Consider the following 26,663-nt stretch of genomic DNA (forward strand, 5'->3'; position numbering starts at 1 on the left):
ATTAACTTTGCAACATCTTATAAACCTATAATTTTTTAAATTAGTACTTCATAAATCAGCTAGCCATGCCTTCATCTAATACCATATTGTCATCTGATTTTATCTACTTATATATTTAAATTATTTTCTTTGTTTAGTTTTCATGTCTTCTTTATTGTGGTAAATTGTATATATCATAAAGTTTACCCTTTTAACTATTTTTAAGTGTACTACTCAGTGGCGTTAAGTATATTTACACTGTTGTCCAATCACCACCATTATCCATCTCTGGAACTTCTTCATCATGCCAAGCTGAAACTCTGTACCCATTAATACGTCTAGTTTTGATTTAATTTCAAAGAGTAGGGGAACTGTGCCTAACTCACTCTACCCACTCACCTTTTACCTAGGTAGATTCTTAAAATGCGTTTATAGTCATTGATGTTTCTTTGTGGCAATGAGAGTGACTCTATTTAAATAAAGCTACAGAAACACCTATGCTTCTAATTCTAAGCAAACAAAATTCAATCCATCCTTGAGTTAAAAAATAATAAAATAGAAGTGACCACTGTTATTTTCCCCCAAAGAGTAATTATTCTGTATAAAGGAGTTATAGGAAATTTACTGTATGGTTTGACTACCCTATGCTTGCTGTATCTGAGCCTGGTGTATCTTTGGGCTATTTTTTTTCTTTTTTTCATCTCTGTAGAAGCAGTTTATCTTAGAATTGGAATATCCTGATTCCATTTGTTGGATCTGCCACAAATTAACTAGTTGTGTGATACTTTGAAAGTCTACTGAATCTAAGGAATTTTAGTTTCTTCAAACCTAAAATAAGGGAATAGAACTCAATTATTAAGTGTATTTCCAACTATAAAATTATATTAAAGACTTTTCATGACTGGTTATTCATTTATTTTGCTTTTTCCCATTTTGTCATAAATAGAAACTTTAAATACTTTGGGAATTTTGAAACATATTTTCAAATCTTTCACGCTCTTCCCATCATAAAGGTGGAATCTAATTTCCCATCCCTTAAAGATGGATTGGCTTTAGTGATTCATTTCTAATAAATAGAGTGGGGTAGAAACTTCACTGTATAACTCCTGAGTCTGGGTCATAAAAGGCAAAACCGCATCTGCCTGGTTCTTAAGGGACATAAGTTACTTGCCTTAGAACACAGTCTAAGGTTGTTGTGAGGGAGACAAACAGCCACATGGAAAGTGTGGTGGTTGGTGCTTGGGCCACAGTCCCTGCTGTGGTCTTGGCCAGGAGCCACCAGCAACTGCCGGACATTTGAGTGAAGGAAGCTTCATTTCACTCTAGCCCCGCAGAGTCTAGCAGTGTAGAGAGACGCTAACCCTGCTGAGCCCCGCCCAAGGTACAAACTCACAGGCAAAACATGGCACCACATTCGGAGATAGGTTTTTATATAACAATAGATAATTGGAAACATGAGTGATAATCAAGGTTACATATTATATATTGTTAATATTGTGCAAAAACAATAAAGTGAGGGTGAAAATGTATAAAGATATGGGAAGAGTTATAAGAAAGACGTGATATACAGAAAGAGTTATTCTAAATTATGTTAAAGCTACCACAGGGTACTGCTTATCAGATACTAGCTCAGTTTCACGACTGTACACAAGATGACAATAGTGAACAAAGAGCAGTCAATAAGTCCAAGAACTCAAGAGTGTAAGACAATGTTTTCTTGAAAAATAAAATTTTTCCCTCCATTTGTTGAATAGCTTACTGAAACAGAGGTTTTTAGCTTAAATTAAAAAAACAGAATAGAATTAAACTGTTTGACTAGTTAGTGGTAAGTCCTCAGATACTGAAGTAAATTGTAAACCACCGAATAAGTTACATTCAAAATGAAATGGCTTCAAAATTTTGTAAGGTAACTACTGCAATGTGTAAGAGTACCTCTAATTTATAATAGACTTCTAAAAACAAATTTTAAAATGAGATGAAAGTCATCTAATTTTAGCCCTAAACCTGTAGGTATCTGTCGTAAGACTGTGTTACTGCTAGCATGAAAGTTTGTACTAAACATTGTCAGAGCAATTAGAAGAAGAAGGAAAAAAATAGCCTTACTGATTCTGCCATTCAAATATCTTTAAAAATATTACGTAAGGTCTCTCTTTATATATTTTCTCCTCTTTCCTATTGTCCTTGTTATGGTTTCTCACGGATTTGGGCACTGTGTTAGCTATACACTGGACTACTTATAGTACCAAGGATCTGTCTTGAGCAAACCAATTATCCCTATAGCAAATTTACAAGACTAGCAACATAAGCAATGGTAATTGGGTTGCTGTTAGCTCCAGATATGTGGATTATCTCGTCATTCACTGAAGGAGATTACAGGCTACTTCATGCAGAAAAATACAAACAACTGCAGCTCTCCTGAAATCACTTACCAACCTAGGGCTCACCTTCCTAAGAAAGGCAGCTAAGAGCCCTCGGTAAATGTTATCCTGTGACACAGGAAATGTTGGCCAATAAACTTAAGACACATCATCATGCCATAGATCATCAACCCTCATGAAACTTAAACCACAAAAAATCTCGACCAGACGTCTGCCTTTAACTTTTTGTGAGATATGTTGGTGTTTTGGGTTAACATTTGAGTTTATTTATAACGTATTTTAGTTGTAATAAGTGCTAATAATATGCATCCTTTACAGGCATAATGATTATTTTTCAGTAACATCTATATAACAGTCATATGTGGTTGTCTAATAGGTAGGGTGACCCAAACCCTGGTTCAAAGTATGAAGGCTCTGGTGGTAAAGCCATGTGTGAGACACAGGACACAGCTGTTCTTACAGGATTATAGTTTAGCACAGAAGAAATAAACAAGTTAACTATACATAACAATAAAAGCAACAAAGAATACTAGACAGATCAATTGGACAAGTATTGAGGGGGCAGGGACTTCTCAGAGAGCAGAGGGATGGAACGGTGCGAAGGACGCTGCTTTGCAAGGATTGGGAGATATTATTTCAAGTACCAAGGGGGCTGTATGGAAAAATGAGCCTGTTATTCGAGAATCAGAAAGAAGTCCAGGACGCTGAGATACCCAGTAAACTGTGTGTGTAGTTGGGGAACATCTCTACTTCTTCCTTCAAGCTTACTTTAACCACAGGCTTTACCAGCGGCTGTAGAGCAAGAGTTTTATTTTCGTCAAGATGCAGACCACCAGACACCGGAGAAACATGAGTGAGTATGATGGAGACAACACAGGTTTAGCAAACAATGTTGAGCTACATAATGGGAAAGGCAAGTCCTACCTGAGCTCTAATGGACACATTTTATTGCCTACTTGTACTTTCCTTTCATAAGCATGTACATCATTGAACGTAGAAACTGACAACAGTTTCAACTGCCTTCTTTGTAGCAAGCTTGTCCAGCCGAATATCTACTCATTCACCTGACCTTCCCTTGTCTTTCTCTGCGGCCACCCTTTATTCCTCCCTAAACACCGATACCCCGAGGAGAGGGAAGGTCCTACAGAGCTCTGACTTTCTTATGGAAAAGATTATTCCTCAATATTCTTTAGCAGGTCATGAGATTTAGCAGCAGGTGACAACCATGCTGAGTGTGAGATGGCGGGAATCACAGTAGCTACAGCTGCTACTCTCCAGTCAGCAGCATTCCATTCATTACAAGGACAAGGACAGCCCAAAAAGGAGCACGGACCACAGAGCAACTGATGCCTTCTTTCAGTGGGAGCCTCCACAATGGACACAGAGCGGCGAGATTTGAGGGTAAATATACCACAAACTGTCATCATGACAGATACACTCTCTGGAACTGCCTAGTGACAGATCGCTTGTTAATAAACAGGACAACTGAGGCTTGAGTCCGTCAATCTGTTCATCCTGCAATGTTTGTCCTTCATAGAGTTACTACCAGTTTTCCTTAAATAAAAGTGAAAACAAATGCACATGCCATAGCTGAAGCAGATATTAACAGAGTTTTCTTTTCAATAAACCCTAGGATCAGGAAGTGCCCTCTAAGCTCTAAAATGTCCTAACACGTGTACTCTCGGCCAATGTATATGTTAGACGTGTAAGAAAAAATGTCCTTTAAAATAACTTATCTTCTTTAGCGTACCGACCCTATAATTACCAAGGATAACTCTACTAAGTGGTCTGAGACGGTATTCCCAGCCAGGAGGTGAAGAGCGGAAGTGGATTTTTGATGAGCTTTAACTGGTTTTTGAGCCTGCAGAGTTATCTGAACTGATAAGCAACTTCAACACAACACTGTAATAAATCAACTATATTTCGATAAAAAACTTTTAAATAAGCAATTTTAAGTCCCAAATAATCATCAACTTCCACAAGGTCATTAAGTGAATTTCCTCAAAAACTTGGGGAATTGGGTCTGGCTGTGAACGCACAATGCACTGTGGAGAGACCACCTGTGGCCTCACGGAGTTGACTGTGGTCAGGGGCACAGATGCATGAACACCCGCTGGCTTCTGCCGGAAAATCGGGCTTTGTTCAGCTAGACTGAAGATGTATATAGAAGAAAGTGGGACAAAGAAGTGGAGAAAAAAGAAATCGCCTCAAGAGAGGTCTAGAGAGGAGCCATGGACTGATAAGATGAGGACATCAGCAGAAAGGCAAGCGTCAAGATGGTCGCAGACGGTGCAGAGTGCCCTTGAACCCGACTTCCTCCCTCTGGTACATCCACACGCACTCATCCGCAGCAGCATCACACATACGTGTCTGCTCTAACGCTCACACGTCTTTCACTGCACAAACAGGACCCTTTTTGTGTATATTGTAATAAAAAGTTCATGATAATTTCATGTGAGTCAACTAGATGATATACATTTTATTTTCAAGTGTGAAGTAAGACTAAATCTGAAATCCCCAAATTTGATTAAATTCATTCACGAAAATAGTGTATGTGTACCTGTCTTGGCTACTGACCACAACGCTGACAGAGGTAATCACGCCTTCTTCGTTTGTATTCTTTTTCAGAGATCATTTGCTGCTGGTCTTAACTGCTGCATGAAGCAGACACATTATCTGGTAAAAATTGCTGAATATATGATTATTCTATGATGTAAGCCTAATCCCAATTGGGCTGGATGGGTGCCCACATTTGGAAAATTGCAAGTAGTCTTGAAAATAGCTTGTAAGTACACATCTCCAATTACTGTCACTTCCCCCTTCAAGCAATGGGGATGGGAGGCTGAAACATCACAGCCATGAGCAGAGGTTAGATTTTGATAACTCTGAAAGACGGTGCAGAGCGCATGGTTTTGTGGTTGAATATAATTAAAACATTTATTGATTATCTGTGATCAGTGTCTACTAGAACAACACCTGTGACAGTCTCCAAGGCCAGAAATGAAAAGAGGCACAAGACAGACTTTTCTTCCTTTGGAAGAGTTGGTAAAAATTGCAAACAACCCTTAGAAATCAATCAGTCAGATGATGAGCTAGTCAGTTTAGAATAGCAAGGCACAGAGAATCTTTACTTGGACTTTCCTATTTTTTCCCAACAAAGTATTAATAACGACCTAGGAATGAGTCCTTTTTTAACAAAGCGCACGTGTGCACACACACACACACACACACACACACACACACACACACTACTAAGAAAAAAGGAAATGGATTTCAGAAGAGTTGAACTCATGTAAGAGCTAAGATTGGAATCCACCTGTGACAGGCTCTAACAACCCTGTCCTTTATTTCTACTGCACTATCTCTACATGATGCTCATCGTATCTCCCAGTTTTAAGTACCGACAGTGGCCAAACACCATCTACTTATGACTACTAACCTATACACGAGTTTTACAAAGTAGTGATGGTTAATTCTGTGTCAGCTTGACTAGACAAAGGGGTGCCCAGGTAGCTGAGTGAAATATCCTTTCTAGGTGTGTCTGTGAGGGTGTTTCTGGAAGAGGCTAGCACTTGGGTTGGGAGACTGACAAAAGCGCCCCCCTTGCTAACGCAGGTAATAGAGCAAAAAGGCAGAGGACGGGTGAATTTGACCTTTGAGCTGGGTCGTCCACGCTCTACTGCCCTCGGACATCAGCATTCCTGGTTCTTGGGTCTCTGGACTAGACTGGGACTTTCTCTATCACCCACCAGTCCTCAGGCCTTTGCACTGCGACTGGACTTGCACCACCGGCTCTCCTGGGGCTCTAGCCTGCAAAGGCAGACCCTGGGGCTTCTCAGCCTCCGTAATCCTGTGAGCCAATCCTTCACAATAAACCTTTTAAAAATATTTATTTATTTATTTGGCTGTGCCGGGTCTCAGTGTGGTGTGCGGGATCTTCAGTTGCAGCATGTAGGATCTAGTTCCCTGAACAGGGATCGAACCGGGACCCCCTGCATTGGGAGCATGGAGTCTTAACCACTGGACCTCCAGAGAAGTATGTTGATGGAAAATTCTATTCAAGCTAACTTGAGGATTATAACCCAGGAACAGCCTCTCAGAAAGGTCTGAGAACTGTGCCGCTCATTAGAGGTCAAGACACAGTTATATAACTTTTTTGAGACAGAGGGCTATACATTAAATGACGTATTATTGACAGTTTACACAATCCACATCTAAGCATCATCGTGGCCCCTTACAAGACCAGAAGGAGTGTTTCTATTTTTTTATATATTTATTTATTTATTATTATTCATTTATTTTGGCTGTGCCAGGTCTTAGTTGCAGCACGCGGACCCTTAGTTGTGGCATGCATGTGGGATCTAGTTCCCCAACCAGGGTTCAAACCCAGGCCCCCTGCATTGAGAGCGTGTAGTCTTACCCGCTGGACCACCAGGGAAGTCCTGAGAGTGCTATGTTTAAGATGCCTTGTTGGTGCTGGGAGAATGTTGCTCTTCACAGCTGAGCAGATGTTTCTGCTGATGCGGAGGTTTGGCGGACATATAATGCTGATGCACGATGCACGATGCAGGAAGAGAGGGGGCCAAAGCGTAGAGAAGATTTTTATGTTTAAATTTCTCTTGTATTGCCATAAAATATGAATTTTATTTCACAAATATATCTTTCTGTGTATCCTGTTGGCTCTGTTTTCTGCAGAAATCTGACTAATGAGGAGGTGGACAGTATTATTCTCATCTACACACAAGCTGATATTAAAAGGTTTTAAGTAATGTGAATGATGTTAGAAAGGCCGGCACTAGCTTGGCTGTCCCACTGACTGTGTCTTGCCTCTCAGGAAACTTGCATTTAATATGTGAAGAGTTCTAATTTTTCTAAAAAATTAAAAATGATAGCATCTTTACAAAGTAGATATATAATTTTACAATAATTTTATTTTATTTTACAATAAAACCATGAATGAAAACGGTCAGTGAAATTACCTGAACGTTCTGTTATTCATTTGGAATCACATTTCTATGAACCTTTCAGAATAAATTAAAACAGAGTGTAGCTCAGGAGGGGGAGCTCATTAACCCTTGGCTGAGGAAGTCTTGAGCAGCTGCAAAGAGGCCGGAGTCTGCAGCTCCATAGCTGTTATTCCTGCTCTGCCACACCTGCCAAGGATGAACCAGTTCAAGGCCATCAGGAGGATGAGTCAGCATTCAGGGGCCTCTGAATGAAAAGGGTCCACCTTCAAAGTGGTGACACTTTGAAGGTCACCAATTCACAGAGGCAGTCAGAGCAGAAGGTCATCAATTCACAGAGGCAGTCAGAGCAGAAGGTCATCAATTCACAGAGGCAGTCAGAGCAGAATCACATCAGGAGCCACTTAACCGAGTGACCGCCTCTTTGCTCTCCGGGATGATGACGGAGTGGAGGAGAGCAACTCATATCTGCATCAGCTGCTTCACTTCGGCAAGTGTTAATAACTGAGGAGAAGGTCTCGGCATAAATGTAGTTTAAAAACTCTGTCAAAATAAGACCTGGCCTTTTCATTAGCGTATTTTTCTTTACTCAGCTATTTAAATTGAATGAGTGTGCAATGCTCTGAATGTCGACGTGCCAGCATTTATCTCGTTGACCAGGAATGTCTGAAAGTCTTTGATGGTGAGCAACAGGAAAGGGTTCGGTGGGGACACTGGGAGTAAGACCTACAAGAGCATCAGAGGCCAGACATAAAGGAGGCACAGTTATGTCTTTCCAGTGCCTCTTCTTCCCCTTTTCTGAAGAGAGCAGGAATCAGGCAGGAATCGGAAGTAACCTAGCCATCAGTCACCCTGGTTAGCCATTTGACAAATTTACAACAGTGAATGATTAGCAATCATGGTGCAGGTAATCCAGCAGGGCTGCAAGATGTTTGCACAAATAACCTCCCGAGATACCACCTCACGTGCCTTCTTATTTTTGTTACCTTTAAATTTTCACGTTTGAGAAAAGAGTAGATTTGAACAAATGAAAGGCTGAATAAGAAAGCTAAACATTATAATATTGTTAATTCTACTACTGGAAATGTATAACTTTGCTACAATAACAAGAAAAATAATGACAGATTTTTTTTCTGAAATAAGATTGATTTTCTTGTTCTTAAGTGTATATTTTGTTAGTTTTGTTTATTGTGGAATGGGCTGTTCTATAGGCAAGCATATTTGCTATGCAAATGTAATTTTCTTAGATGTTGCATTCTCCACCTTACTTTTTAAACTAAGTACTATATTTTTATGATCCACCCATGTCATGCTTTGTATACATTTAATCTGTTGCTTACACCCACTGCTAATACTCCTTGGTGAGGATACACCACATTTAACTTTCTACTGTGCTCCCCGTGGAAAACCACATCGCCTAAAAGGCCTGCCTGCAGGATACAATGCTGCAACAACATCCAATTCTACGTGATGCATCCCTAGGAATATAAGTTACAATCCGTATGTTCGCCCGAATGTTCTCCAGAGTGACCCCGTGTCTACCTTCCCATTGCTTCAATGTTTCTAGAGTTCTCACCCTTATTTCCATTCCACAGTTGTTGATTTTGTTTAGGTAATGAATTCCAGATGCAACAACCTCCAAGCTGGTTTTCCAATATCTTATCTCTTCCTACTAACTCCTATACCAGTGCCAGAGAGATCATTCAAGATGTATGTGATTGTGGTAACTTCTCTGGCTCCCTCTCTTTCTGTGGGTCTTCTCTGGCCTCAGAATGGATTATAAATCTTTGTGTGTAACTCACTTAGAACTTTCCCTCCTCCTCACTGCTTGTGCTTCACCATGCACAGCCTCTGCCAAACAGACATAAAGGACTAGTAACCAAGTCACTGAAGACCTCCTGTGTTCATTATGCACAGAATATTTATTTAGTGATACTATATGCAAGGCAATATACAGTCAGAGTCTATAATGGAGAGCTAGCTGCAGATGGTCTATTCTCTCACAGAATTTCCATTTCCATTCGGGAAACTGGCAATAAACAAGTAACCAATCAAATAAAGTAAGATAGATAAAAGAATTTCAGTGTGCAAGGCTATCTATATACATCTTTGCATTCCTTTCTTAACATTTTGTATATGCAGGGACTTCTTGGAAATTCCATCCCTCTTTCCTTCTTTATATTCCCATTGCAAATTTTATCTGTTTTTGCACTATTCTATTGAAATTGCTATTAGTATTTGTTTTCCCCATGGCAAACTGCCTAAGAGACTAGAAAAGGAACTATTATTTTCACTGTATATTCAATGTCTAGCAGATACATCATAGAAAAGTTACTCAAGAAATATTTGCTAAAGTAATTAGTACATAAAATTATCAAGAAATAATTTCCTAAGTTATTATCTATTATATGCTTAGCACTCTGCATATATTATAGGGAATGCATCAAAAATGAGGAGGTGTCTTCTTTAGGAAGGTTATAATTTGCTTGTTCTTGGGGAAGCTAGCAAAGGAGTGTTCTTCTGGCTATGGAGGTGGCTCTAGGCCTCTCTCTAGCTGGGCAAGGGCCCTGAAAGCTGGCTGCATGCTGAATGGCTGAGGCTCTACGGGCCAGCAGGGGTGGCACCAGCTAATGCTGTAAATCGTTACATAAGATAGGGACTGAGTCTGGGGGCTTCTTGAACCCTTTGGCCAGCCCCCGAGATTCAGAGAACACTCCAAGACTTACGAGTTAAGACCAAGGCTTTTCTGACAATAACCAGAGATGCAAATTTGCAGGTAGGCTGATTGCTGTCAGCCTGCGATCTAGTACTAAAAGTGGGACTCTTTCCAGCAGCCAGCTGAAGTCTGACCCGTGGGCTGGGCACAAGACCTGGGCATTTGCTCAGCTGGGACTCCAGATTGCTGATCCAGGGACTTCCCAGCGCTGCTCTGATCTGGACGTAGGTGCTTCTCCAGTTCGGTGATGTATAAACCTCTGTCCTTACTATTCTGCCTACATTAGTTATACTATTCTTAATTAATATAATGCGTTCTTATGTTAATTCAATAAACTATTTAAGTTTTGCTTAAAATAGTGGTTATTTTGCCAGCAAATCCTTTGAACCTAAAACACAAGTAAAACTTTTGACAAAATACCATGTGATCCTGCAGTCCCACTCTGGGGCATATATCTGGAAATAAAAATGGCCCAAAAGGATACATGCACCCCAATGTTCATTGCAGCACTATGTCATGGAAGCACCTAAATGTCCATCGACAGGGACTGCATAAAGAAGATGTGGTATATCTATATAATGGAATATTACTCAACCATTAAAATGAATGAAGTAATGCCATTTGCAGCAACATGGATGGACCTAGAGATTCTCATAGTGACAGAAGTAAGTCAGACTGAGAAAGGGAAATATAGTATGATATCCCTTACATGCAGAATCGAAGAAAAAATGATACAACTGAAACTATTTAGAAAACAGACACAGACGCACAGACTTAGAGAATGAACGTATGGTTAACAGGGGGGAAGGAAGGAGGGAAGGGATATTCAGGGAGTTTTTGATCCACATGTACACATTGCTATATTTAAAGTGGATAACCAACAAGGACCTACTGTACAGCACAGGGACTCTGCTCAATGTTATGTGACAGCCTGGATGGGAGGGGAGTTTGGGGGAGAATGCATACATGCATATGTATGGCTGAGTCCCTTTGCTGTGAACCTCAAAAGGTCACAGCATTGTTAATCGGCTATACTCCAATATAAAAGAAAACGTTGAAAAAATAGAAAATTTTAAAAAGCCAAAAGAAAAAAAAAGAGTGGAGCATGAAGAAATGCTGCCGCCCTGTGGCCGTTTTCCATGAAAACAATTTTAAAACCTGTGGTGATGGGCACTTAATATTCACAAGGCCTGTGGGGCTGTAAAGAAAAAATACCTGCCCTCAAGAAACATCCTGGGGTAGGTCACTGAAAAGGAATTTGAAAGAGGGCAGACGTTCAAGAAGACAATTTCAAAAGGTAAGTTGTACTCACGCTGTTTACAAAAAAACACTTGAAAACACCTCAACATTGATAAATATTAGAGAAATGCAAATCAAAACACAAGGAGGTATCACCTCACACCGGAAAGAACTGCCATTCTCGAAAAGATTACAGGGACTTTCCCGGTAGCGCAGTGGTTGAGAATCCACCTGGCAATGCTGGGGTCACAGGTTCGAGTCCTGGTCTGGGAAGATCCAACATGCCGCGAAGCAACTAAGCCCGTGCATCACAACTACTGAGCCTGCGCTCTAGAGCCCGGGAGCCAAAATTACTGAGCCTACGTGCCACAACTACTGAAGCCCGTGCACCTAGAGCCCGTGCTCTGCAGAAATAGAAGACACTGCAATGAGGAACCCATGCCCCATAACAAAGAAATGCCCCTGCTCACCGCAACTAGAGGAAGCCAGCACACCACAACGAAGACACAACGCAGCCAAATATAAATAAATAATAAATTATATATATATATATATATATATATATATATATATATATATAAAACAAAAGTCTACAAACCACAAATGCTGGAGAGGGTGTGGAGAAAAGGGAACTCCCTTGCACTGTTGGTGGGAATGTAAATTGGTACAGTCACAAGGGAGAACAGGGTGGAGGCTACTTAAAAAACTACAACGGGGGACTTCCTTGGTGGCGCAGTGGTTAAGAATCGGCCTGCCGATGCAGGCGACACGGGATCGAGCCCTGGTCTAGGAAGATCCCACATGCCACAGAGCAACTAAGCCCATGCGCCACAACTACTGAGCCCACGCTCTAGAGCCTGTGCCCTGCAACAAGAGAAGCCATCGCAATGAGAAACCCAAGCATCACAACAAAGAGTAGCCCCCACTCGCCACAACTAGAGAAAGCCCGCATGCAGCAATGAAGACACAGTGTAGCAAAAAATAAAACTAAAAAGAATAAATATATTAAAAATTAAAACGAGAATGAAAGTAGAATACTCTCGAACTCCGTACACAAAAATAAACTCCAACCAGATGAAAGATCTACAACTAAGGACGGATACTCTAAAACACACGAGGAAAATATAGGGAGAACACGCTCTGACATAAGTCTCAGCAGGTTCTTTTCTGATCCATCTCTTAGAGTAATGAACAAGAAAACAAAAATAAACAAATGGGACCTAATGCAACTGAAAGCGTTTGCACAGCAAAGGAAACCCGAAACAAAACGAAAAGAAAACCCTCAGAATGGGAACAAATATTTGCAAACGAAGATGCCCACAAGGAATTAATCTCCAAAACATACAAACAGCTCCTGCAGATCAACATCAAAAGAACAAAAAAACCAATCAAAACTAGGCAGAAGATCTAAATGGACGTCTCTCCAAAGAATACATACTGATGGCCATTAAGCACGGGCAAAGATGCTCAGCATCGCTAATTACGAGAGACATGCGGGTCAAAACGACAATGAGGTATCACCTCTCATGGGTCAGAAGGGCCATCATCAAAAAATCTACAACAAGAAAGGCTGGAGAGGGTGTGCAGCGAAGGGAACCCTCCTACACTGTCAGTGGGAATGCAAATCGATACATCCACTATGGAGAACGGTACGGAGGTTCCTTAAGAAATGAAACATAGAACCACCACGTGACCCAGCAGTCTCACCCTCGGGGGAAGATCTCGAGGGAACCAAAATTTTAAAAGACACGTGAACGCCAACGATCATGGCAGCACTCTGCACGATAGCCAGGACATGGAAGCAAACGAAGCGTATCAGGACAGATGCACGGATAAAGAAGATAGGGTCTGGGAACACGATGGAATATTACTCAGCCATGTGTAAGGATGAAATCATGGCATGTCCAGCCATGGGGAAGGAGGCAGAGATGATCGTACAAAGTGAAGTAAGTGAGACAGGGAAACACAAATATCACAGGACACCGCTTACAGGTGGAATCTAAAAATGGGTACAGATGGACTTCTTTACGAAACAGAAACAGCCTCACAGGCTTAGAGAGGAAACTTAGGGTTAGGAAAAGGGAAGCGTGGGGGTGCAGGGAGCAATTAGCAGGTGGAGATTAACACATGCACATTACTATGTAGAAAATAATCAAGGAGGACCCAGGGTGTAGCTCAAGGGATCCTACTCAACACTCTAATGACCTACTTGGGAAGAGAACTGGAAAAAGAATGTGTACACATCTATGTGTAAGTGAATCAAGTTGCTGTCCAGCTAGGAGAAAGAAAACAACCCCAAACAACCCAGCAACATGGGAAATCACCTACACTCCAATAAAAAATAATAAGTTAAAAAAGAAAAGAAACGAAACTCCCCATCCATCTCCTCAGGCCTCTGTGACCCAGGCTGCTGTCACATCCCTGGAGCCGGAGCAGGTTGGGGTCCCGAGGCTGGACTGCCGTGGGAAGGAGGAAACTGAGGAGGATGTGCCAGCCAATAAGCACCCCCGCCTTGGACCTGGAGTGCCTGTTCCCCTCTGCATGGGCCCACCGTCTCCAGCTCCCTGCTGGCCCTCCTACACAGAAACCGAGCCTAGCGCACCCAAAGGATGGTGGAGCCTCCGCGCTGGAAGAGCTTTGAAAATTCCCTTGGGCGCTCCGTCTCCCGGTGGTGGGGTTCCCACCTCCAGCCTCCCTCCTCAGGGTTGCCCCACCTAAGGATGACAGCACCTCAGCAGAGCGGCGCGGCAGGAGTTGGGATCTGTCAGGGCGTGACGGGTGGGCGGTAAAGGGGAAGGGGGAAGAAGTCGTGAGACACAAGCCTTGGGTGTTTCTTAGGGCACATTCCACTCTGACAACCCAGGAACAGGACTTTCCCTCGGGCTCTGGTTGCCAAGTAACCAGAGTTGGGCTTGAAGACATGCTGCCGCCTTGTGGCCATTTCCCGTAACAACAACTTTAAAAATCGGTGCTGAGCGGCACTTAATCTTCACAAGGCCTGTGGGGCTGTAAATGACACCTGCCCTCAAGAAATGCCCTGGGGTAAATCATCAGAAAATACTTCAAAACTGGGCCGATTTTCAAGAAGGTAATCTCGAGAGGTAAATTTTACTCACTCTGTATATTAAAAAAAAAAAAAAAAAAAAAAAAAAAAGCACACGGAAAGGTACTCAACATCTTTCATTATTAAAGAAATGCAAATCGAAACTACCATGGGGTGTCACCTCGCAACCGTCAGCACGGCCAAGCTCAAACAAAAAGTCAAAGCTCCAAAGAATAAACGCTCGAGAGGCCTTGGGGAAAACGGAATCATCCTCTGCTGTTGGTGGGGATGTAAACGGGTGCAGCCACTATGGAGAAGAGTGTGGAGGGTCCTTAAAACACTAAACATAGTGTTACCACGTGATCCAGCAGGCCCACTCCTGGGCTTAGCTCCAAAGACAATCCTAATTTGAAATGACACGGGCACCCCTGTTTTTCAGGGCAGCACTGCTGCCAGTAGCCAAGACGTAGGCTCAAACGAAATAGTCATCCACAGGAAAATGAAGAATATGGAGCACACGTATACAATGGAGTACTACGCAGCCATAAAAAGGAACGAACTAACGCCATCTGCTGCAGCAAGGATGGACAGAGATCATACTAAGTGAAGTGACTCAGAGAGAGAAAGACAAATACCATTAGCTATCACTTACAGGTGGAATCTATCAATTCAGACGCATGAACTAATTTACAAAACAGAAACAGACTCACAGACTTTTAGAAAACAAACTTACGATTATCAAGAAGGAAAGTTACAGAAAAGTGATAAACTGGGAGGCTGAGATTAAGAGATACACACTAGAATATATCAAAGACATAACCAACAAGAACCTACCGAAGGGCACAGGGAACCCTGCTGAACACAGTCTTATAGCTTACGTGGGAAAAGAACCCAAAGTATAATACATATAAGACTGCATATAACTGAATCAAGTTCCTGTACATCTAAGATAAATACCACATTGGACGTCAACATCACTACAATATAAAATATAAATTAAATGAAAAGAAAAAGAAGAGTCGGGCATGGAGAAATGCTGCCACCTTGTGGCCGTTTTCCATAACAACAACCTTAAAACCTGTGCTGATGGGCACTGAATATTCACAAGGCCTACGGGGTTGGAAAGAAAAAAACACCTGCCCTCAAGAAACATCTGGGGGTAGGTCATCGAAAAAGAATTAAGAAGAGGGCAGGGCTTCCCTGGTGGCGCAGTGGTTGACAGTCCACCTGCCGATGCGGGGGACGCGGGATCGAGCCCTGGTCTGGCAAGAGCCCACATGCCACAGAGCAACTAAGCCCGTGCGCCACAACGACTGAGCCCACGCCCTAGAGCCTGTGCCCTGCCACAAGAGAAGCCATCGCAACGAGAAACCCAAGCATCACAACGAAGAGTAGCCCCCACTAGCCACAACTAGAGAAAGCCCGCGTGCAACCATGAAGACGCAGTGCAGCAAGAAAATGAAACTAAGTAGAATAAATATATTAAAGAATTAAAACGAGAATGAAAGTAGAATACTCTCGAACACCGTACACAAAAATAAACTCCAACCAGATGAAAGATCTACACCTAAGGACGGATACTCTTAAAACACACGAGGAAAATATAGGGAGAACACGCTCTGACATAAGTCTCAGCAGGTTCTTTTCTGATCCATCTCTTAGAGTAATGAACAAGAAAACAAAAATAAACAAATGGGACCTAATGCAACTGAAAGCGTTTGCACAGCAAAGGAAACCCGAAACAAAACGAAAAGACAACCCTCAGAATGGGAACAAATATTTGCAAACGAAGATGCCCACGAGGAATTAATCTCCAAAACATACAAACAGCTCCTGCAGATCAATATCAAAAGAACAAAAAAAACAATCAAAACTAGGCAGAAGATCTAAATGGACGTCTCTCCAAAGAAGACATACTGATGGCCATTAAGCACGGGAAAAGATGCTCAGCATCGCTAATTACGAGAGACATGCGAGTCAAAACGACAATGAGGTATCACCTCTCACAGGTCAGAAGGGCCATCATCAGAAAATCTACAACAAGAAATGCTGGAGAGGGTGTGGAGCAAAGGGAACCCTCCTACACTGTCAGTGGGAATGCAAATCGATACATCCACTATGGAGAACGGTACGGAGGTTCCTTAAGAAATGAAACATAGAACCACCACGTGACCCAGCAGTCTCACCCTCGGGGGAAGATCTCGAGGGAACCAAAATTTTAAAAGACACGTGAACGCCAACGATCATGGCAGCACTCTGCACGATAGCCAGGACATGGAAGCAAACGAAGCGTATCAGGACAGATGCACGGATAAAGAAGATAGGGTCTGGGAACACGATGGAATATTACTCAGCCATGTGTAAGGATGAAATCATGGCATTTCCAGCCATGGGGAAGGAGGCAGAGATGATCATACAAAGTGAAGTAAGTGAGACAGGGAAACACAAATATCACAGGATACCGCTTACAGGTGGAATCTAAAACTGGGTACAGATGGACTTCTTTACGAAACAGAAACAGCCTCACAGGCTTAGAGAGGAAACTTAGGGTTAGGAAAAGGGAAGCGTGGGGCTGCAGGGAGCAATTAGCAGGTGGAGATTAACACATGCACATTACTATGTAGAAAATAATCAATGAGGACCCAGGGTGTAGCTCAAGGGATCCTACTCAACACTCTAATGACCTACTTGGGAAGAGAACTGGAAAAAGAATGTGTACACATCTATGTGTAAGTGAATCAAGTTGCTGTCCAGCTAGGAGAAAGAAAAAAACCCCAAACAACCCAGCCACATGGGAAATCACCTACACTCCAATAAAAAATAATAAGTTAAAAAAGAAAAGAAACGAAACTCCCCATCCATCTCCTCAGGCCTCTGTGACCCAGGCTGCTGTCACATCCCTGGAGCCGGAGCAGGTTGGGGTCCCGAGGCTGGACTGCCGTGGGAAGGAGGAAACTGAGGAGGATGTGCCAGCCAATAAGCACCCCCGCCTTGGACCTGGAGTGCCTGTTCCCCTCTGCATGGGCCCACCGTCTCCAGCTCCCTGCTGGCCCTCCTACACAGAAACCGAGCCTAGCGCACCCAAAGGATGGTGGAGCCTCCGCGCTGGAAGAGCTTTGAAAATTCCCTTGGGCGCTCCGTCTCCTGGTGGCGGGGTTCCCACCTCCAGCCTCCCTCCTCAGGGTTGCCCCACCTAAGGATGACAGCACCTCAGCAGAGCGGTGTGGCAGGAGTTGGGATCTGTCAGGGCATGACGGGTGGGCGGCAAAGGGGAAGGGGGAAGAAGCCGTGAGACACAAGCCTTGGGTGTTTCTTAGGGCACATTCCACTCTGACAACCCAGGAACAGGACTTTCCCTCGGGCTCTGGTTGCCAAGTAACCAGAGTTGGGCTTGAAGACATGCTGCCGCCTTGTGGCCATTTCCCGTAACAACAACTTTAAAAATCGGTGCTGAGCGGCACTTAATCTTCACAAGGCCTGTGGGGCTGTAAATGACACCTGCCCTCAAGAAATGCCCTGGGGTAAATCATCAGAAAATACTTCAAAACTGGGCCGATTTTCAAGAAGGTAATCTCGAGAGGTAAATTTTACTCACTCTGTATATTAAAAAAAAAAAAAAAAAAAAAAAAAAAGCACACGGAAAGGTACTCAACATCTTTCATTATTAAAGAAATGCAAATCGAAACTACCATGGGGTGTCACCTCGCAACCGTCAGCACGGCCAAGCTCAAACAAAAAGTCAAAGCTCCAAAGAATAAACGCTCGAGAGGCCTTGGGGAAAACGGAATCATCCTCTGCTGTTGGTGGGGATGTAAACGGGTGCAGCCACTATGGAGAAGAGTGTGGAGGGTCCTTAAAACACTAAACATAGTGTTACCACGTGATCCAGCAGGCCCACTCCTGGGCTTAGCTCCAAAGACAATCCTAATTTGAAATGACACGGGCACCCCTGTTTTTCAGGGCAGCACTGCTGCCAGTAGCCAAGACGTAGGCTCAAACGAAATAGTCATCCACAGGAAAATGAAGAATATGGAGCACACGTATACAATGGAGTACTACGCAGCCATAAAAAGGAACGAACTAACGCCATCTGCTGCAGCAAGGATGGACAGAGATCATACTAAGTGAAGTGACTCAGAGAGAGAAAGACAAATACCATTAGCTATCACTTACAGGTGGAATCTATCAATTCAGACGCATGAACTAATTTACAAAACAGAAACAGACTCACAGACTTTTAGAAAACAAACTTACGATTATCAAGAAGGAAAGTTACAGAAAAGTGATAAACTGGGAGGCTGAGATTAAGAGATACACACTAGAATATATCAAAGACATAACCAACAAGAACCTACCGAAGGGCACAGGGAACCCTGCTGAACACAGTCTTATAGCTTACGTGGGAAAAGAACCCAAAGTATAATACATATAAGACTGCATATAACTGAATCAAGTTCCTGTACATCTAAGATAAATACCACATTGGACGTCAACATCACTACAATATAAAATATAAATTAAATGAAAAGAAAAAGAAGAGTCGGGCATGGAGAAATGCTGCCACCTTGTGGCCGTTTTCCATAACAACAACCTTAAAACCTGTGCTGATGGGCACTGAATATTCACAAGGCCTACGGGGTTGGAAAGAAAAAAACACCTGCCCTCAAGAAACATCTGGGGGTAGGTCATCGAAAAAGAATTAAGAAGAGGGCAGGGCTTCCCTGGTGGCGCAGTGGTTGACAGTCCACCTGCCGATGCGGGGGACGCGGGATCGAGCCCTGGTCTGGCAAGAGCCCACATGCCACAGAGCAACTAAGCCCGTGCGCCACAACGACTGAGCCCACGCCCTAGAGCCTGTGCCCTGCCACAAGAGAAGCCATCGCAACGAGAAACCCAAGCATCACAACGAAGAGTAGCCCCCACTAGCCACAACTAGAGAAAGCCCGCGTGCAACCATGAAGACGCAGTGCAGCAAGAAAATGAAACTAAGTAGAATAAATATATTAAAGAATTAAAACGAGAATGAAAGTAGAATACTCTCGAACACCGTACACAAAAATAAACTCCAACCAGATGAAAGATCTACACCTAAGGACGGATACTCTTAAAACACACGAGGAAAATATAGGGAGAACACGCTCTGACATAAGTCTCAGCAGGTTCTTTTCTGATCCATCTCTTAGAGTAATGAACAAGAAAACAAAAATAAACAAATGGGACCTAATGCAACTGAAAGCGTTTGCACAGCAAAGGAAACCCGAAACAAAACGAAAAGACAACCCTCAGAATGGGAACAAATATTTGCAAACGAAGATGCCCACGAGGAATTAATCTCCAAAACATACAAACAGCTCCTGCAGATCAATATCAAAAGAACAAAAAAAACAATCAAAACTAGGCAGAAGATCTAAATGGACGTCTCTCCAAAGAAGACATACTGATGGCCATTAAGCACGGGAAAAGATGCTCAGCATCGCTAATTACGAGAGACATGCGAGTCAAAACGACAATGAGGTATCACCTCTCACAGGTCAGAAGGGCCATCATCAGAAAATCTACAACAAGAAATGCTGGAGAGGGTGTGGAGCAAAGGGAACCCTCCTACACTGTCAGTAGGAATGCAAATCGATACATCCACTATGGAGAACGGTACGGAGGTTCCTTAAGAAATGAAACATAGAACCACCACGTGACCCAGCAGTCTCACCCTCGGGGGAAGATCTCGAGGGAACCAAAATTTTAAAAGACACGTGAACGCCAACGATCATGGCAGCACTCTGCACGATAGCCAGGACATGGAAGCAAACGAAGCGTATCAGGACAGATGCACGGATAAAGAAGATAGGGTCTGGGAACACGATGGAATATTACTCAGCCATGTGTAAGGATGAAATCATGGCATTTCCAGCCATGGGGAAGGAGGCAGAGATGATCATACAAAGTGAAGTAAGTGAGACAGGGAAACACAAATATCACAGGATACCGCTTACAGGTGGAATCTAAAACTGGGTACAGATGGACTTCTTTACGAAACAGAAACAGCCTCACAGGCTTAGAGAGGAAACTTAGGGTTAGGAAAAGGGAAGCGTGGGGCTGCAGGGAGCAATTAGCAGGTGGAGATTAACACATGCACATTACTATGTAGAAAATAATCAATGAGGACCCAGGGTGTAGCTCAAGGGATCCTACTCAACACTCTAATGACCTACTTGGGAAGAGAACTGGAAAAAGAATGTGTACACATCTATGTGTAAGTGAATCAAGTTGCTGTCCAGCTAGGAAAAAGAAAAAAACCCCAAACAACCCAGCCACATGGGAAATCACCTACACTCCAATAAAAAATAATAAGTTAAAAAAGAAAAGAAACGAAACTCCCCATCCATCTCCTCAGGCCTCTGTGACCCAGGCTGCTGTCACATCCCTGGAGCCGGAGCAGGTTGGGGTCCCGAGGCTGGACTGCCGTGGGAAGGAGGAAACTGAGGAGGATGTGCCAGCCAATAAGCACCCCCGCCTTGGACCTGGAGTGCCTGTTCCCCTCTGCATGGGCCCACCGTCTCCAGCTCCCTGCTGGCCCTCCTACACAGAAACCGAGCCTAGCGCACCCAAAGGATGGTGGAGCCTCCGCGCTGGAAGAGCTTTGAAAATTCCCTTGGGCGCTCCGTCTCCCGGTGGTGGGGTTCCCACCTCCAGCCTCCCTCCTCAGGGTTGCCCCACCTAAGGATGACAGCACCTCAGCAGAGCGGCGCGGCAGGAGTTGGGATCTGTCAGGGCGTGACGGGTGGGCGGTAAAGGGGAAGGGGGAAGAAGTCGTGAGACACAAGCCTTGGGTGTTTCTTAGGGCACATTCCACTCTGACAACCCAGGAACAGGACTTTCCCTCCGGCTCTGGTTGCCAAGTAACCAGAGTTGGGCTTGAAGACATGCTGCCGCCTTGTGGCCATTTCCCGTAACAACAACTTTAAAAATCGGTGCTGAGCGGCACTTAATCTTCACAAGGCCTGTGGGGCTGTAAATGACACCTGCCCTCAAGAAATGCCCTGGGGTAAATCATCCGAAAATAGTTCAAAACTGGGCCGATTTTCAAGAAGGTAATCTCGAGAGGTACATTTTACTCACTCTGTATATTAAAAAAAAAAAAAAAAAAAAAAAGCACACGGAAAGGCACTCGACATCTTTCATTATTAAAGAAATGCAAATCGAAACTACAATGGGGTGTCACCTCGCAACCGTCAGCATGGCCAAGCTCAAACAAAAAAACAAAGCTCCAAAGAATAAACGCTCGAGAGGCCCTGGGGAAAACGGAATCATCCTCTGCTGTTGGTGGGGATGTAAACTGGTGCAGCCACTATGGAGAAGAGTGTGGAGGTTCCTTAAAAAAACTAAACATAGTGTTACCACGTGATCCAGCAAGCCCACTCCTGGGCTTAGCTCCAAAGACAATCCTAATTTAAAATGACACGGGCACCCCTGTTTTTCAGGGCAGCACTGCTGACGGTAGCCAAGACATAGGATCAAACGAAATGTTCATCCACAGGAAAATGAAGAATATGGAGCACACGTATACAATGGAGTACTACACAGCCATAAAAAGGAACGAACTAATGCCATCTGCTGCAGCAATGATGGACAGAGATCATACTAAGTGAAGTGACTCAGACAGAGAAAGACAAATGCCATTAGCTATCACTTACAGGTGGAATCTATCAATTCAGACGCATGAACTAATTTACAAAACAGAAACAGACTCACAGACTTTTAGAAAACAAACTTACGGTTATCAAGAAGGAAAGTTACAGAAAAGTGATAAACTGGGAGGCTGAGATTAAGAGATACACACTAGAATATATCAAAGACATAACCAACAAGAACCTACCGAAGGGCACAGGGAACCCTGCTGAACACAGTCTTATAGCTTACGTGGGAAAAGAACCCAAAGTATAATACATATAAGACTGCATATAACTGAATCAAGTTCCTGTACATCTAAGATAAATACCACATTGGACGTCAACATCACTACAATATAAAATATAAATTAAATGAAAAGAAAAAGAAGAGTGGGGCATGGAGAAATGCTGCCACCTTGTGGCCGTTTTCCATAACAACAACCTTAAAACCTGTGCTGATGGGCACTGAATATTCACAAGGCCTACGGGGTTGGAAAGAAAAAAACACCTGCCCTCAAGAAACATCTGGGGGTAGGTCATCGAAAAAGAATTAAGAAGAGGGCAGGGCTTCCCTGGTGGCGCAGTGGTTGACAGTCCACCTGCCGATGCGGGGGACGCGGGATCGAGCCCTGGTCTGGCAAGAGCCCACATGCCACAGAGCAACTAAGCCCGTGCGCCACAACGACTGAGCCCACGCCCTAGAGCCTGTGCCCTGCAACAAGAGAAGCCATCGCAACGAGAAACCCAAGCATCACAACGAAGAGTAGCCCCCACTCGCCACAACTAGAGAAAGCCCGCATGCAACCATGAAGACGCAGTGTAGCAAAAAAATGAAACTAAGTAGAATAAATATATTAAAGAATTAAAACGAGAATGAAAGTAGAATACTCTCGAACACCGTACACAAAAATAAACTCCAACCAGATGAAAGATCTACACCTAAGGACGGATACTCTAAAACAGACGAGGAAAATATAGGGAGAACACGCTCTGACATAAGTCTCAGCGGGTTCTTTTCTGATCCATCATCTCTTAGAGTAATGAACAAGAAAACAAAAATAAACAAATGGGACCTAATGCAACTGAAAGCGTTTGCACAGCAAAGGAAACCCGAAACAAAACGAAAAGACAACCCTCAGAATGGGAACAAATATTTGCAAACGAAGATGCCCAAGAGGAATTAATCTCCAAAACATACAAACAGCTCCTGCAGATCAACATCAAAAGAACAAAAAAACCAATCAAAACTAGGCAGAAGATCTAAATGGACGTCTCTCCAAAGAAGACATACTGATGGCCATTGAGCACGGGAAAAGATGCTCAGCATCGCTAATTACGAGAGACATGCGAGTCAGAACGACAATGAGGTATCACCTCTCACAGGTCAGAAGGGCCATCATCAAAAAATCTACAACAAGAAATGCTGGAGAGGGTGTGGAGCAAAGGGAACCCTCCTACACTGTCAGTGGGAATGCAAATCGATACATCCACTATGGAGAACGGTACGGAGGTTCCTTAAGAAATGAAACATAGAACCACCACGTGACCCAGCAGTCTCACCCTCGGGGGAAGATCTCGAGGGAACCAAAATTTTAAAAGACACGTGAACGCCAACGATCATGGCAGCACTCTGCACGATAGCCAGGACATGGAAGCGAACGAAGCGTATCAGGACAGATGCACGGATAAAGAAGATAGGGTCTGGGAACACGATGGAATATTACTCAGCCATGTATAAGGATGAAATCATGGCATTTCCAGCCATGGGGAAGGAGGCAGAGATGATCGTACAAAGTGAAGTAAGTGAGACAGGGAAACACAAATATCACAGGACACCGCTTACAGGTGGAATCTAAAACTGGGTACAGATGGACTTCTTTACGAAACAGAAACAGCCTCACAGGCTCAGAAAGGAAACTTAGGGCTAGGAAAAGGGAAGCGTGGGGGTGCAGGGAGCAATTAGCAGGTTGAGATGAACACATGCACATTACTATGTAGAAAATAATCAAGGAGGACCCAGGGTGTAGCTCAAGGGATCCTACTCAACACTCTTAAAGACCTACTTGGGAAGAGAACTGGAAAAAGAATGTGTACACATCTATGTGTAAGTGAATCAAGTTGCTGTCCAGCTAGGAGAAAGAAAAAAACCCCAAACAACCCAGCAACGTGGGAAATCACCTACACTCCAATAAAAAAATAATCACTTAAAAAAGAAAAGAAAAGAAACTCCCCATCCATCTCCTCAGGCCTCTGTGACCCAGGCTGCTGTCACATCCCTGGAGCCGGAGCAGGTTGGGGTCCCGAGGCTGGACTGCCGTGGGAAGGAGGAAACTGAGGAGGATGTGCCAGCCAATAAGCACCCCCGCCTTGGACCTGGAGTGCCTGTTCCCCTCTGCATGGGCCCACCGTCTCCAGCTCCCTGCTGGCCCTCCTACACAGAAACCGAGCCTAGTGCACCCAAAGGATGGTGGAGCCTCCGCGCTGGAAGAGCTTTGAAAATTCCCTTGGGCGCTCCGTCTCCCGGTGGTGGGGTTCCCACCTCCAGCCTCCCTCCTCAGGGTTGCCCCACCTAAGGATGACAGCACCTCAGCAGAGCGGCGCGGCAGGAGTTGGGATCTGTCAGGGCGTGACGGGTGGGCGGTAAAGGGGAAGGGGGAAGAAGTCGTGAGACACAAGCCTTGGGTGTTTCTTAGGGCACATTCCACTCTGACAACCCAGGAACAGGACTTTCCCTCCGGCTCTGGTTGCCAAGTAACCAGAGTTGGGCTTGAAGACATGCTGCCGCCTTGTGGCCATTTCCCGTAACAACAACTTTAAAAATCCGTGCTGAGCGGCACTTAATCTTCACAAGGCCTGTGGGGCTGTAAATGACACCTGCCCTCAAGAAATGCCCTGGGGTAAATCATCCGAAAATAGTTCAAAACTGGGCCGATTTTCAAGAAGGTAATCTCGAGAGGTACATTTTACTCACTCTGTATATTAAAAAAAAAAAAAAAAAAGCACACGGAAAGGCACTCGACATCTTTCATTATTAAAGAAATGCAAATCGAAACTACAATGGGGTGTCACCTCGCAACCGTCAGCATGGCCAAGCTCAAACAAAAAAACAAAGCTCCAAAGAATAAACGCTCGAGAGGCCCTGGGGAAAACGGAATCATCCTCTGCTGTTGGTGGGGATGTAAACTGGTGCAGCCACTATGGAGAAGAGTGTGGAGGTTCCTTAAAAAAACTAAACACAGTGTTACCACGTGATCCAGCAAGCCCACTCCTGGGCTTAGCTCCAAAGACAATCCTAATTTGAAATGACACGGGCACCCCTGTTTTTCAGGGCAGCACTGCTGACGGTAGCCAAGACATAGGATCAAACGAAATGTTCATCCACAGGAAAATGAAGAATATGGAGCACACGTATACAATGGAGTACTACACAGCCATAAAAAGGAACGAACGAACGCCATCTGCTGCAGCAATGATGGGCAGAGATCATACTAAGTGAAGTGACTCAGAGAGAGAAAGACAAATACCATTAGCTATCACTTACAGGTGGAATCTATCAATCCAGACGCATGAACTAATTTACAAAACAGAAACAGACTCACAGACTTTTAGAAAACAAACTTAACGATTATCAAGAAGGAAAGTTACAGAAAAGTGATAACCTGGGAGGCTGAGATTAAGAGATACACACTAGAATATATCAAAGACATAACCAACAAGAACCTACCGAAGGGCACAGGGAACCCTGCTGAACACAGTCTTATAGCTTACGTGGGAAAAGAACCCAAAGTATAATACATATAAGACTGCATATAACTGAATCAAGTTCCTGTACATCTAAGATAAATACCACATTGGACGTCAACATCACTACAATATAAAATATAAATTAAATGAAAAGAAAAAGAAGAGTGGGGCATGGAGAAATGCTGCCACCTTGTGGCCGTTTTCCATAACAACAACCTTAAAACCTGTGCTGATGGGCACTGAATATTCACAAGGCCTACGGGGTTGGAAAGAAAAAAACACCTGCCCTCAAGAAACATCTGGGGGTAGGTCATCGAAAAAGAATTAAGAAGAGGGCAGGGCTTCCCTGGTGGCGCAGTGGTTGACAGTCCACCTGCCGATGCGGGGGACGCGGGATCGAGCCCTGGTCTGGCAAGATCCCACATGCCACAGAGCAACTAAGCCCGTGCGCCACAACGACTGAGCCCACGCCCTAGAGCCTGTGCCCTGCAACAAGAGAAGCCATCGCAACGAGAAACCCAAGCATCACAACGAAGAGTAGCCCCCACTCGCCACAACTAGAGAAAGCCCGCATGCAACCATGAAGACGCAGTGTAGCAAAAAAATGAAACTAAGTAGAATAAATATATTAAAGAATTAAAACGAGAATGAAAGTAGAATACTCTCGAACACCGTACACAAAAATAAACTCCAACCAGATGAAAGATCTACACCTAAGGACGGATACTCTAAAACAGACGAGGAAAATATAGGGAGAACACGCTCTGACATAAGTCTCAGCGGGTTCTTTTCTGATCCATCATCTCTTAGAGTAATGAACAAGAAAACAAAAATAAACAAATGGGACCTAATGCAACTGAAAGCGTTTGCACAGCAAAGGAAACCCGAAACAAAACGAAAAGACAACCCTCAGAATGGGAACAAATATTTGCA

The sequence above is a fragment of the Phocoena phocoena genome, chromosome 8 (assembly GCF_963924675.1).
Source record: "Phocoena phocoena chromosome 8, mPhoPho1.1, whole genome shotgun sequence".
Classification (NCBI taxonomy): Eukaryota; Metazoa; Chordata; class Mammalia; order Artiodactyla; family Phocoenidae; genus Phocoena; species Phocoena phocoena.